We start from the raw sequence: 12,192 nt of genomic DNA, 5'->3' as shown, positions 1-12,192 counted from the left end.
CTCATTTATCCATAAAAGAGATCATCACTTAATCAAAATATTCGGCAAAATATTTCTTTTCCTCCACAAGTCCTTTAACCTACACTGGGTGGGGGCGGGGGACCTCACAAAAGCTATCTAGCTTTCTTTCTTTCTCAGTAGCAATGTAGTAAATATAAAATAGATTGCAGCATTTGAAAGCTCTTTAATTGCAGAAAGCAATTGTACCATATATGTCAATGGACAGGTCCAAGCAGGAGGAGCTGCAGTTATCCCTATATTACATGGAATCCTATTTCCTGTGGAAAGATTTGTATTGGCAGTGCAGTGAAGATGGAAGGTCAGAGTTTAATTTATACTGTAAACAGTTCTTCAGGACTAGCTGTGGAAACCTATCTGCAGAAACAATCATAATATTAGTCTTGGAAGCAGATTTTATGTTCGTTGCTTGAGAAACTGGGCAATCGCTTCCAAAAAACTACATTGTCTGTTTTTCAGCGGATAGAATTCTGTGCTGTTGTGATCGATGGGGATTTAAAAAACGGATTTCATCAGATGTGGATTAGTCCCCCAGCTACTAGTAATAATATGACAGATTCAAGAAGCTGCTCTATCAATAGGATCTCACTTCTTGCATCATTGAAACAATGGTGTCCTTAACCATAACCAAGTGATGTCAGAGTCTTGGTGACAAGATATGAATATCTAATATTTCAGATATTTAATGCAATTTGATTGTTTTGTCAATTAGATTATAAATGTAAATTCTCCTAGGTGAACCTTGCTGAACGGTTCAGTATTTGTCTGAACTTTAGATTGTAAGGCAGTCCCTGGGAGATTATAAAGGCGGCTGCTTGTATTTTCACATATCCTTGCACAGATTGGTTATGAATTTCTAAGAATCTGCTATGTCACTCCCTCTTACTCCTTCATTTATTTAAGACATTTCAGTCATTTTTCATCAATAACCTTCGCACTGCCTCATTCTACCAGGGCTTTTTAGTTTTTAGTTGGGTTGTAGAAAGAGCCCTGTGCTGACATTGATTCTTTGTAATCTCGTCCCAACACACATGCCATTCCCAGATCCTCACTTATAAATCCTGGTTCTCTATTACAAGACACTGCCAAGAGAAAGAACCCTCTTTAAAGTAGACAGTGATGCAGGTCCATCAGGTCCCCAAACTAATTTTCATTCTAACCCAGGTGTTCAAACTGGCTTCCGTAGGTAGTGACTCCTGGGTGAAATCAAAGGGCCCACGTGCTAACTCTTAATCCTCAGACTGACATCTTCTCTTCAGGAAGCTTTGATGTTCTGCGGGGTGTGAAACCTTCCTCGGGATTCATGTGGATTAGTCTCGCTGGGAAAGAAGAGTCATTCTGCATTTGTTTTCTGTGGATGACCTGCTCTCTCTTTAAACAGTGCCTGCACTGAGGCATAGAGCCGGGCCCGCTGATTTATGGCTCCTAAAGAGGCAGAAGTCAACAAGGAAATGCAGAATTTACCATAAAAGAAAATATTCTCAGTCATGGACATACATAAAGAACTGATGAAAGCCAGGCTTAGCAGCTTGTGGCAGTTGTCTGGGACATTAAAAAAGGGGGAGGAGGTGGACTTTGTAGGCACAGCAGATGGAGGCTGAAGAATGTTAGGCCCCATTAAAGGAGGTTTGTGCAATGCACGGTGTGGAGGAAATGGCTAAAAGCTTGGGGATAAGATGTTTTTGGACTCTGTGCCAGCGTCTGACTTCTTTATATTAATTCCATTGAAATAAACAGTTTCTCAGTTTTGCGCTATTCACAGATGCAAGCAAAATGTTTGGAACAAATGCTTGAAATTCTAACAATTAAAGGAAAGCAGGAACTCTGTACAAGTGTATGGGGCACATTTATTCTGGGATAAGGAGCCTCCATTAAAAACACAAACTGGGTAAAAGCAGGTACAGGATAAGAAAGGAAAACAGGAGTTCTGATAAGTGTACTTTTGGCATTAAATGTGATCATTTGGAAAAACCAGTGCTTTTTTTCCTGAGGGTTCTCAAGGGTATGCAGTAGTGGCATCTATTTTTTTTCCAAATGTTAAAAGTGTAACACTATAACAACTTCATGGTGAGTACCGGCACTTTTTTTCTAAAAAAAATGAAGAAGCAGCACTATGAAAAACAAACTGTTAAAGTGTTTCATTCAAAAATCTACCATTGGGATATAAAAACAGAAAAGGAAATTATAGCACCACCACCATCAACCCGTCTCCTTACAGAAATGTCTCAAAACAACTTAGAAACATTCTGGAATTGCAGTTACTGCACACAATAGTGGCTAGTTATACATGTTATTCCAGTGGAAGTCCGTTTGAATTCCGAAATGTTCAAAAACGATAATGTCTCAACAAGTAAAATTGATGTGTAAAAATGATGCATTGGGGGGGGGGGAATGAGACATTACACTACCTTTGTAACCCAAGAAAATCTTTAATAAATATAATAATTATTATTTTTTAAAAAACCGAAGGATCAAAGGGCTGTCAGCAAGTTCAATGGGGGAAATTGAGAAACGCGCCTCGTAAGCTGTTCAACTTCCGAGGCGCGTTCGAAAATGGAAACATTCACTTCCGGGTCTTCGGCGTTCGTCTTCCGAAATGTTCAAAAACCACAGTTTGACTGTATTGAGATTCACATGCAATCACTCAAAGAAACATACGCCAGCTGCATTTGATCTAGTTGGGTAAGGCTGCACATGCTAATTTCAATCCACTGAAGTCAGAACTGTGGCAGGTATTGGGAGTTTTATAGCTTTTCTACTGTATGTCTGTTCCAGTCCAGCCCCATGTGCCTCCCACCCCCAGTTTCCATCCTTGGTCGTCCACTGCCATAAAATAGGCAGAAACAACCACCTGGCAGTTGCCATAGGCTGTTTTTATCCTTCCCACTGCTGCTGTTTTCGCAGCCTTCAGCCATGCACACTGATCTCCTTTGGACCTGACTCATGAAAATATAGAGCTCCCTTTTCAAAACCCTTCCTGCAGCTTTCCTTCATAGAGCTGTCAGACAAAGAAGAGATTAATACAAAGAAACCCCGTTTTCTAAACCTCCACCTGCCAAAAACATTGTTTAAATCACACAGTGAACTCAAAACACTGCCCCCTCCCCACCAAAGCATTTGTTCAAGTAAAGTCATGGGGGGGGGGTGTAGAGGGAGGTTTTCAGAAAGAGGGAGCAGAGAGAAGCAAGAGGGGTGGCTGTAGAACATAGGGACACAATGGAAGAAAAACAAAAAGTGAAAAGCCATACAAAAATAAGTACCGAAAAATGTAAATACAACGACACACCCATACTTAGAAATGTGGGTTTTGGCCTTTGGAGTAGGGGCATAGGAATTCAGTTCAGTTCGAATTTAAAGGGGGATCTATCTAATTTGCACTTTTGGAAATAAGGTGCAAACCAAAATAGGGCGATCCTTAGAAATGTGTTTTCCTCTGAATTTTGCAGTGCAGCACTCCAACCAAAGTAATGTGGGTGGGTTGGAGGTGGCAGTGGTGGGCTGAGTCAGCCAGGGTGGGTGGGGGGGCAGGGCAGTGGTGACATGATAGTTTGCAGTGTCCCAAATTTGGGACAGAAAAAGTTGGAGCGTATGCATTTTTGTTTAGAATTTTTACTAATATGTGCATTTTTCTACGTATTACTTATCTGGAAAATTGCATTGCAAAATATAGAGAAGTGTGAATTTTGAAGGATGGCTTATGTTCCAGTTGGCATATCATTTCAGAAAGGGTGAATTTGGTAGCTTCTCCTTCAAAAGCAAACTTAATCTAATTTCACCATCATCCCTACCTGTTTACTTTGGCCTTTAAGGTATTTTTGTGGGACCCACTTCTTCTGTTTTGTAGAATCTGCATTGTGCTGCTTTCTCTTTTTTTGGAATCGGTTTACTTGTTTTTATAAGTGTATATAAAGTGTTTTTTTTTTACTTCTTTGGAATTGTATATATAATGATGTAATCCAAGCAGGGACCTTACGGTAAAGAAATCTTATAAATAAATAAAAATAGACAAACGAACTTTTTCTGTCTTTTAAAGCTGCTCTTGTGTTGTTGTTGTTTTTGTAATGGAGGTTATGTCAAATGGCTGAGTTCCCTGTTGTGAGATCTTCTTAACCATATTTGGTTACAACAGAAGTAGCTTAGCTGTTATAAGATTATGAGCTAGGATTAGAACCATTACCATCTAGCTGGGAAAACAAACCCATTCTACACTCTTTGGGACTAGCTCTGTTTTGACAATGAGCACTCATACTTTGCACCGTGGGTGCCCTTTGCGGAATCGCGCATGGCGCTTTGGACCCCAGGGAAATTACCAGTTGTATGGGCTGGCCTGCCTCTCAGTGTTATTTTTTTGGAGGTTCACGCCCAGCCTCAGTTAGTCAATTTACACTGCTGGGAGATGGGGCCAGTCGCATAAATAGGGGGTAGAGCCGGCAGCAGCCAGGCAGTCGGCTCAGGAGATTAACCCACCCTATCCTCCTTTTGTTTAATGTTTTCTGTTTGGTAAAGGTAAAGGTAAAGGGACCCCTGACCATTAGGTCCAGTCGTGACCGACTCTGGGGTTGCGCGCTCATCTCACATTATTGGCTGAGGGAGCCGGCGTACAGCTTCCAGGTCATGTGGCCAGCATGACAAAGCTGCTTCTGGTGAACTAGAGCAGCACATGGAAACGCTGTTTACCTTCCCGCTGTAGCAGTACCTATTTATCTACTTGCACTTTGACGTGCTTTCGAACTGCTAGGTTGACAGGAGCTGGGACGAAGCAACGGGAGCTCACCCCGTCACAGGGATTCGAACCGCTGACCTTCTGATCAGCAAGCCCTAGGCTCAGTGGTTTAACCACAGCGCCTTGGAGGTTAACCTTTTTTCCTCCTGTTTAGCGGGCACTGCTACAGCCTTTTGATTCATTGCTGTTGAAGAGCTGGGAAGAAATTTTCCTGCATTGGCATTCGTCACAGCTTTGGCGGTTTAAGGCTTTGGGAGGAATCATTTAGTTTTTTCCCCCCTAAATGGTGTGTGTGTGTGTTTGTGTGTGAAGTGGTGACTCACCCCCCCCCAGCGGCGATTCCAGGGTCGCCTCTTAAAGGGGTTGCAATTTGGGTGTCACTGGCCATACACTGAAAGGTTGTCAATGAACTACCCTGTGTGCGGGGATATGGGGTGGGCTGCCTGTGTACACATATGTCTTACAGTGCACCCCCATATCCCATTTGCCCTGAGGAGCCCCAGTTCTCCTAGCTGGGGAGCTGGGAGGGGTACACGCCCAATGCCTAAGCCAAGATCTTCCTACATTTGAAAGTTTAATAAAGTTGTGGCCAGATTTTAATTCCATAACACATTGTCACGAGTCCTTTCTGGTGGTCCCTAGGGGCTGGGGCAACTATTGGATATCATATGTTGTAGAATTTTCTTGAACTGACGGACATATTTTCACAAAAAAATGATACAAGATTATATTGCCCACAAATATTTAGATTGAAGGTATCACTGCTAGAGAAACTAACAACTTTTATTTCTTTTTGCTATTTGCTTATAAACCAACAGTGGTCATGTTAAAATTAACAGGGCTGGTTCCTAAAACAGGACTTTTTTATTCAACTTTGTCAGCATATTCAAAGACCTTGTTTCCTTATGAGCATGTAAAATTTTAATGGGTGATGAAAGATCCTCACATTGTATTCCAGATGCCTGTATTTATTTATTTTTTAAGTACTTCATTGGATCCTTTCACACTTCTTTTGGCATTCAGGTCTGTGGTACATGTTTGAAAAGGTCATTTTGTTTCGAGGGAAACGCTTATTCCAAAAGAACAAAAGTCAGTATGATTATGTCGAAGCATTTCCCAGAGCTAATAGTAGAAAAGTAAACTCTGTGAATGTATCACATAAAATCAGCACCAAGGAGGAAACAATAACAAAAAACAGTCCAATACTAGGTTCACGAGGTCTACTCACAACCCACAGACATTTTCATCCAAAAAGACAATTTTTAAAGAACTAGTAAATTAACTACAGTAGTCTGTTTATTATTGCCTGAGAATATTTGTGCATTTTTAAAAAGCGTGAGGAGGGGTTGTTCTGGTAATCCTGGTAATCAAAATCCAAACACCTGGGCTCAGAATTCTTTAATTCTAAGAGCACATCTTATTTTTCCCATTATTTTTGCATCTAATTACATTTTTCTAATCCATTTTAGCTCCTTTTTATCTTAAGTATGTGTTACAACAATCTTGTTAACATTTTTAAAGTATATACAGTGGTCTTTAAGATATTTTATACCCTTTTTTATTCTTGACTGAATTTCTTATCATCTTGGTGCCTGATCCTCACAGTCATCTTTGTCATTTTGGGATAGTCCATCATCTTGGTTATCCACTCTTCTTTAGTTGGGACTTTCTCTTCTTTCCACTTCTGGGCAAGTAGCATTCTTGAGAGCAGCTCTTGGGTTCAAGTGAGTCTGGAAAGAAACATTACTCAGGATACCTCAAGATGATCAGGGTGAGGTGGTGACGAGGAGATTTTGTTGGGGTCAAGATTTCATTTTTTCTGTTTTTGTGAAAACATTTTTGTATTTTGTTACTATGAATGATGAAACAGAAGATGGAGTAAAACAAGAAGGAGATGGGGGGGGGGGGGACCAAGGAGGCCAGGAACTGAAACAACAGAGAAGAAATTATTCCAGACTGATGTTTACAGTATTGCAATATCAGAGCTACTTATGCATACACTTATACTGCAGCGTCCACATAATGTTGTATCCCTTGTATCCCCCACCCCATTTACTCCTGATGCAGCCTTTCCAGAGTAAATCAGATGAAAAAAACAACTGTTGCCATCAACCCATTTTCAACAACACCAAATGACCCATTTACAGTATGAAGCCGCTATCGAAAGCACCAAAAGATAATTTTCTGCCCCAAGCTTAAGTGCCATAACAAAGTTCTTCCACTGGGCTCTTGAAATGCAAATTCTAAGGCTGCCTTATTGCCCTCCTTTTTCAGAAAACATTTTCCCCTGAAGTCCGCCGGTAGTTAGCAGATTTAATTTCCCACCATATTCTGTCATCCAGTAGCAGTGGCAGACGTGGGGCTCTCAAATTTCAGTGGCACCCTGTGCAATTCTAAAATTCTGCGCCCCCCCGTCCCTCACGTTCCATTCTAATAGCATTGTTGTGACCCACCCCCCTGCTGTGTGGCCAAACCAGTCACGCTACCCTAAAACCGCCTCTGCCAGTGGGGTAACCAGACTTCCACCTTTTGTCAAGCAAATGCAAACAGACAAAGCAATAGATAACAGCTGTCCCTTCTTCTTCTGACTGATCACAAATGGTGCTGAAATTTCAGCAATGGTGGGTCCAGTTTGCGGGCAGGCTTTGCTTCCTTCCTCCTGAGGCTGCTGAATATGTATCTGAATGAAATTGCGAACCCCTCTAGCTTTCCATTAAATGCTCTTCCTGCTCCCTATTATCGCCCGTATGCTGGAGGGGGTAAAATGGAATGCCTATTTCGGAGACTCGCTCTTCTGCAGCGAATGAAAATGTGGACGTTCCCCTTGAAAGAGGAGTGACAATGTCACTCAGAATAAGTCTATTGTGAAAGAGAGAAAAGAGGATAATTTTCTCGTCTAATAGGATCCTTCACCCGTACATGCTGCTGATTTTTTAATAAAATGCACTGAATCATTCCTATTAATGTAAGATCACTTTCTGCAACGAGCGAGACCCAGATGATGACTGAATAATCAAGGCCTGATGAGGGTGCAACAATAGGGGTGTGCTTGTCCTGAATAAACCCATCCCAGGGGCATTTAAAGCATCATCTACAGCTGTGGCCCTCCAGTCAATCAGACGTGTGATTGCATCATGTAAACAGCACCCTATGGACTCCCCTTATCTTCTCTTATGAAATTCCTGTCAGTTTTTTTTTTTTTTGCATAAATAATTCAGGCAAATGGCTTTGGCCGTTGCGAGTTGCCAATTATTACAATGCCACCGTTCACCATCACTCATTACGGTTGTGTCAGCCCTTCCATTACGCATCCCTAGATTCCAGACTTAAGAAACCTATTATTCCGTTTTTGCTCAAGGGCACTTATTTTCCTCCTTGTCTGTCAACCTTGGCAAAAAAAGTAGATTTTAATTGGGGGGGGGGAGAGAGAGAGAAAAAGTTTGCCTGGCTGGTCTTATATTAGAAGATTGTGCTCTAGGCTCTACAGTACGGCCCACCGTATAGGGAAACCAAAGCTGTTTGCTCTGTCCATAGTTTGAATTGACCTTATGTGATATAATAATGGCTTATCTTCTCTTGGGAAGGAACTCTGTCTGATTTGTGGTGTCAGAAGTCTGAGGAGCCTCTGCTACTTAATAACTGAAATATGAAATTGCAGAAAAATGTAATATTGCCATTCCTCTTCCCGCAGGCCTTTGGTTAATTGTGCCATCTGTGGACTCTTAAACTGTGGCAGATATTGTTTTGTTTGTTATTATGTTATATATTTTTGTGTTTTGATACTGTAAACTACCCTGTGATCCTCAGATGAAGGGTAGTATACAAATCTAATAAGAAGAAGTAGTAGTAGTAATAGTAGTAGTAGTAGTAGTAGGTGCCACAGGCTGGTCATATACCTCCCAAAGCAGCCTGCTACCCTCAAGGACTCTGGAAGAAGTGGTCCAAGATTGACATAAGATTCAATTGCCATTACAGCAGGGGTCTATACATGGAATACAGTGGGGGGACGGGGCCATCTTGTCCTTTGCCCCAGGAAGGACCGGGGCATTTTTACAGCCAGAACTTGCCGGAACTCAGTTCCAGCACCTCTCAGGTGGGCACCATTGTCCTTCTAAGAAAACCCGGCAGAGGACCTTCTCAGCAGTAGTGCCCTCCCTGTGGACACCCTCCCTTCAGATGTCAAGGAAGTAAACAAGTATCTGACTTTTAGAAGACAACTGAAGGCAGCCCTGTTTAGGGAAGTTTTTAATGTTTGATGTTTTATTGTGTTTTTTTCTGTCCTGTTGGGAGCCGCCCAGAGTGGCTGGGGAAACCCAGCCAGATGGGCAGGGTATAAATAATAAAATTATTGTTATTATTAATGCAGGGAGGTGTTCATGGTGTGTTCTGGCACCTCTCTCTTTCTCTCTTTTTAAAAGAAAAATAGCACTGGGGAGAACCAAATATCTTGGGATGCCCCTGGTACTTGTGAGATTGTGTGCAAATATTTTTCCTGAAAACTAACACCTCAATTGTCCAGGATTGTTAGCAAAATGGAGTCAAGAGTAGGGAAAAAAAACTTACTGGAACTTCCTGCTACTTTGTTTCTAATAAACATGAGGTTACTGCAATGCATGCGAGAATAAATTCATTCCTTGCTTCCATGTTCTGATCTTCGTGGGACAAATTCTTTCTCTCTCTTTATTCCATGCCCTCTCCTTCTGGGTCATACATCCACAAAAGGGTTATATTTTTCACTGGTGCACAGGCAAATTCTTTGCTTCAGAATGGAAATCCTTCCCGTGTCCACCTTGAGGCTGAAGTTGCCAAAAAGATGACTGAGAACAGCTGTTTTGTATGCTGCTGAAAAAGGAGAAGCAGCAGTGGCTAAACAGATTTAGAGGGTTCCCCTTCCCTCGCCAAACTAAAATAGCAGCTGGTTAAGGAGTCCAACTGTCTTGGGGAGTTGTGGGATATTTTTCGCTGGGGGCTTGTAAGGACTGGTTCATCCATCTAAGTGAAGGAGCATAAGAGGCCTTGCAGCTTGCCAGAACTGTGCAGTCACTCGCCTGTCTCACACAGTTACAAATCCACTGACAACAGATGCACCTTTATCATGTTCCAGCCTGCTTCCTCTTGTGTGGGGAAAAAGGGGGTTGGTTCTGTGGTAGTGAACACATGGATAAAGGCTTAGAAAAATAGCTGCAATTTGTCAGGGCGCAAACTGCAAACCTAATAGCTTTCGCTGCATGCGTGCATCCATCTTGAGAAGAGACAAATGAGAAGGCCGCTGTTGCTCGAAGTTCCAACAGAAGTGTTTTCTATTGCTGAGATAACAACATTGTTTGAATTCAACTTACACAGATCGAGAAGGGTCAATATGTGCCTTAACAGGTCACTGTTTTTCGGCCAAGCTTAATTCACAGCGTTCTTGTGCGGCTACAACATCGTTCATTGCGCCCCCAAAAAAACATTGTTGCACATGTAATAAATCATACCCAGGGCAATGATATCAGTCCTTGTGGCATTGGTTCAGACATGCAAGGAAATCATGTTCCTTCCCCACAGTGTGCATGCTATTCTGCTTTAGGACTGCCTATGACCAGTGGCAGTCCTAAATCCCTGAGACGGGGTGAGCTCCCGTTGCTTGGTCCCAGCTCCTGCCAACCTAGCAGTTCGAAAGCACGTCAAAATGCAAGTGGATAAATAGGAACCACTACAGCGGGAAGGTAAACGGCGTTTCCATGTGCTGCTCTGGTTTGCCAGAAGCGGCTTTGTCATGCTGGCCACATGACCTGGAAGCTATACGCCGGCTCCCTCGGCCAATAATGCGAGATGAGCGCTGCAACCCCAGAGTCGGTCACGACTGGACCTAATGGTCAGGGGTCCCTTTACCTTTACCTTTTATGACCAGTGGAGATGATGCATTTTGCCAAATGGAGTGCTGCTCCACTAACCCAGTGAGTTGCATCAAACTAAGTGTTACTTAGTGAAACCAATACAGTAGATCAAATTGGTGCTTTTTCCTGGGGGTACACAGGGGTACGCATGCCCCTAAACATTTAGCAATTTTTTGTACTTTTGTCCATTTACTGTACATATTTATTTTTCCCAATTTGAACTATAAAATGGTGGTTTTCTTGAGCCAACTGCTGCACTTCAGCAACTTCACTTTTCCGATTCCATCACAAACGCTCCCATTTTCTACGAATCCTCCATTCTTCTTCCTTCTGTGCACCTTCAGGTGTCAAGAATTGAGATGCCCATATAAGGTAAATAACCAAGCAGGTCCTTTAAGAACCCTGTTCCTGAGAAGTACATCTCTGACAAGGCAGCTTTGCCTGCTGAAAGGGTAGTGCAAAAGAGACATGATTAGCCTTAATAACTCTTATTATGGGAAGCATATGGAAGTTTCTTTTATTATTATTGAAGCATCCAGGCATAATTGAGCAGATATGTTACAATCCGCTTTGTGCCTGCTTGGGGAGGAGAAGGCCTGGAGTCTGAATTAGTCATTGACCTTTGTTCCATTGCCTGAATTGCTATTCTGCGGCGATTAAATGATGCTTTGCGGGCCACTCAGTCAGTGCTGGTCAATAAGCTATTAGTGCCATCATTGCTAGTGTGTCGCACACGGGCCTGAATAGCGTGATTAGTTCCATTATCAAGACCTGAGCAGCCCCCTTGTCAAAGTGCGCCCTGCCTTTCTCAAAAGATTTATTCCTCGTACTGTATTCAAAGGAACAGCAAAGCCTTCAGAGTGGCTTGCATTTAGGAGCCCAGCAGACATTCTGTAGTCATTTGAGAGGCCGGGTTTTGCCCCCTTGACAGGCGTCATGTGAGTTTCTATGTTTCTGAGCTTTTGGACCAAAAGATCCTTGCATTTTGCAGCTTGTCGAACAAAAAGAGCAAATTCATATAAATGAACTTTGTTTGCCCAGCTCATTCCAGTTGTACCGTTTGTTTTTGATTCTGCAGCATTTAAAAACTTCAGGGTCGGGAACAGATCGATAGACGGAAAGCTGAATAAAAGCATAAATGAGAGAGCCTAGGAATCAAAAGAGTCATGAATGGAAGCACGGGTGCAGGGAGACTACTGCATTAGTTTTCCTGATTAAAATGCTACCGTAGCATTTCTGTCCCATTTTCTAATGCCTTTTCCACACTGCCTTACCTGTTGCATTATGGAACTGTGGCTTTTTGTCTGACATAATGGCATGTCACGCTAAATTTAATTCACAGCAGTGAACATGATGTGACACAATTGAACCTCATTGGACAATGTTTTTGTTTTTTTTACAGTGAGTTAAAGTAAATAAGAAGAAAAGAAAAAGAATACATACAACATTTTAAAAGGGGGGTGAAAACAACAGTAACAACATGAGAATAAAATAAAATTAAGGTTACAAAACGATATAATATATAGCAGGGGTTAGCAAACTTTTTTAGCAGGGGGCCAATGCACTGTCCCC

This window comes from Zootoca vivipara, chromosome 10 (assembly GCF_965207765.1).
Source record: "Zootoca vivipara chromosome 10, rZooViv2.hap1.1, whole genome shotgun sequence".
NCBI classification, from domain to species: Eukaryota; Metazoa; Chordata; class Lepidosauria; order Squamata; family Lacertidae; genus Zootoca; species Zootoca vivipara.
This window is presented reverse-complemented; position numbering follows the sequence as displayed.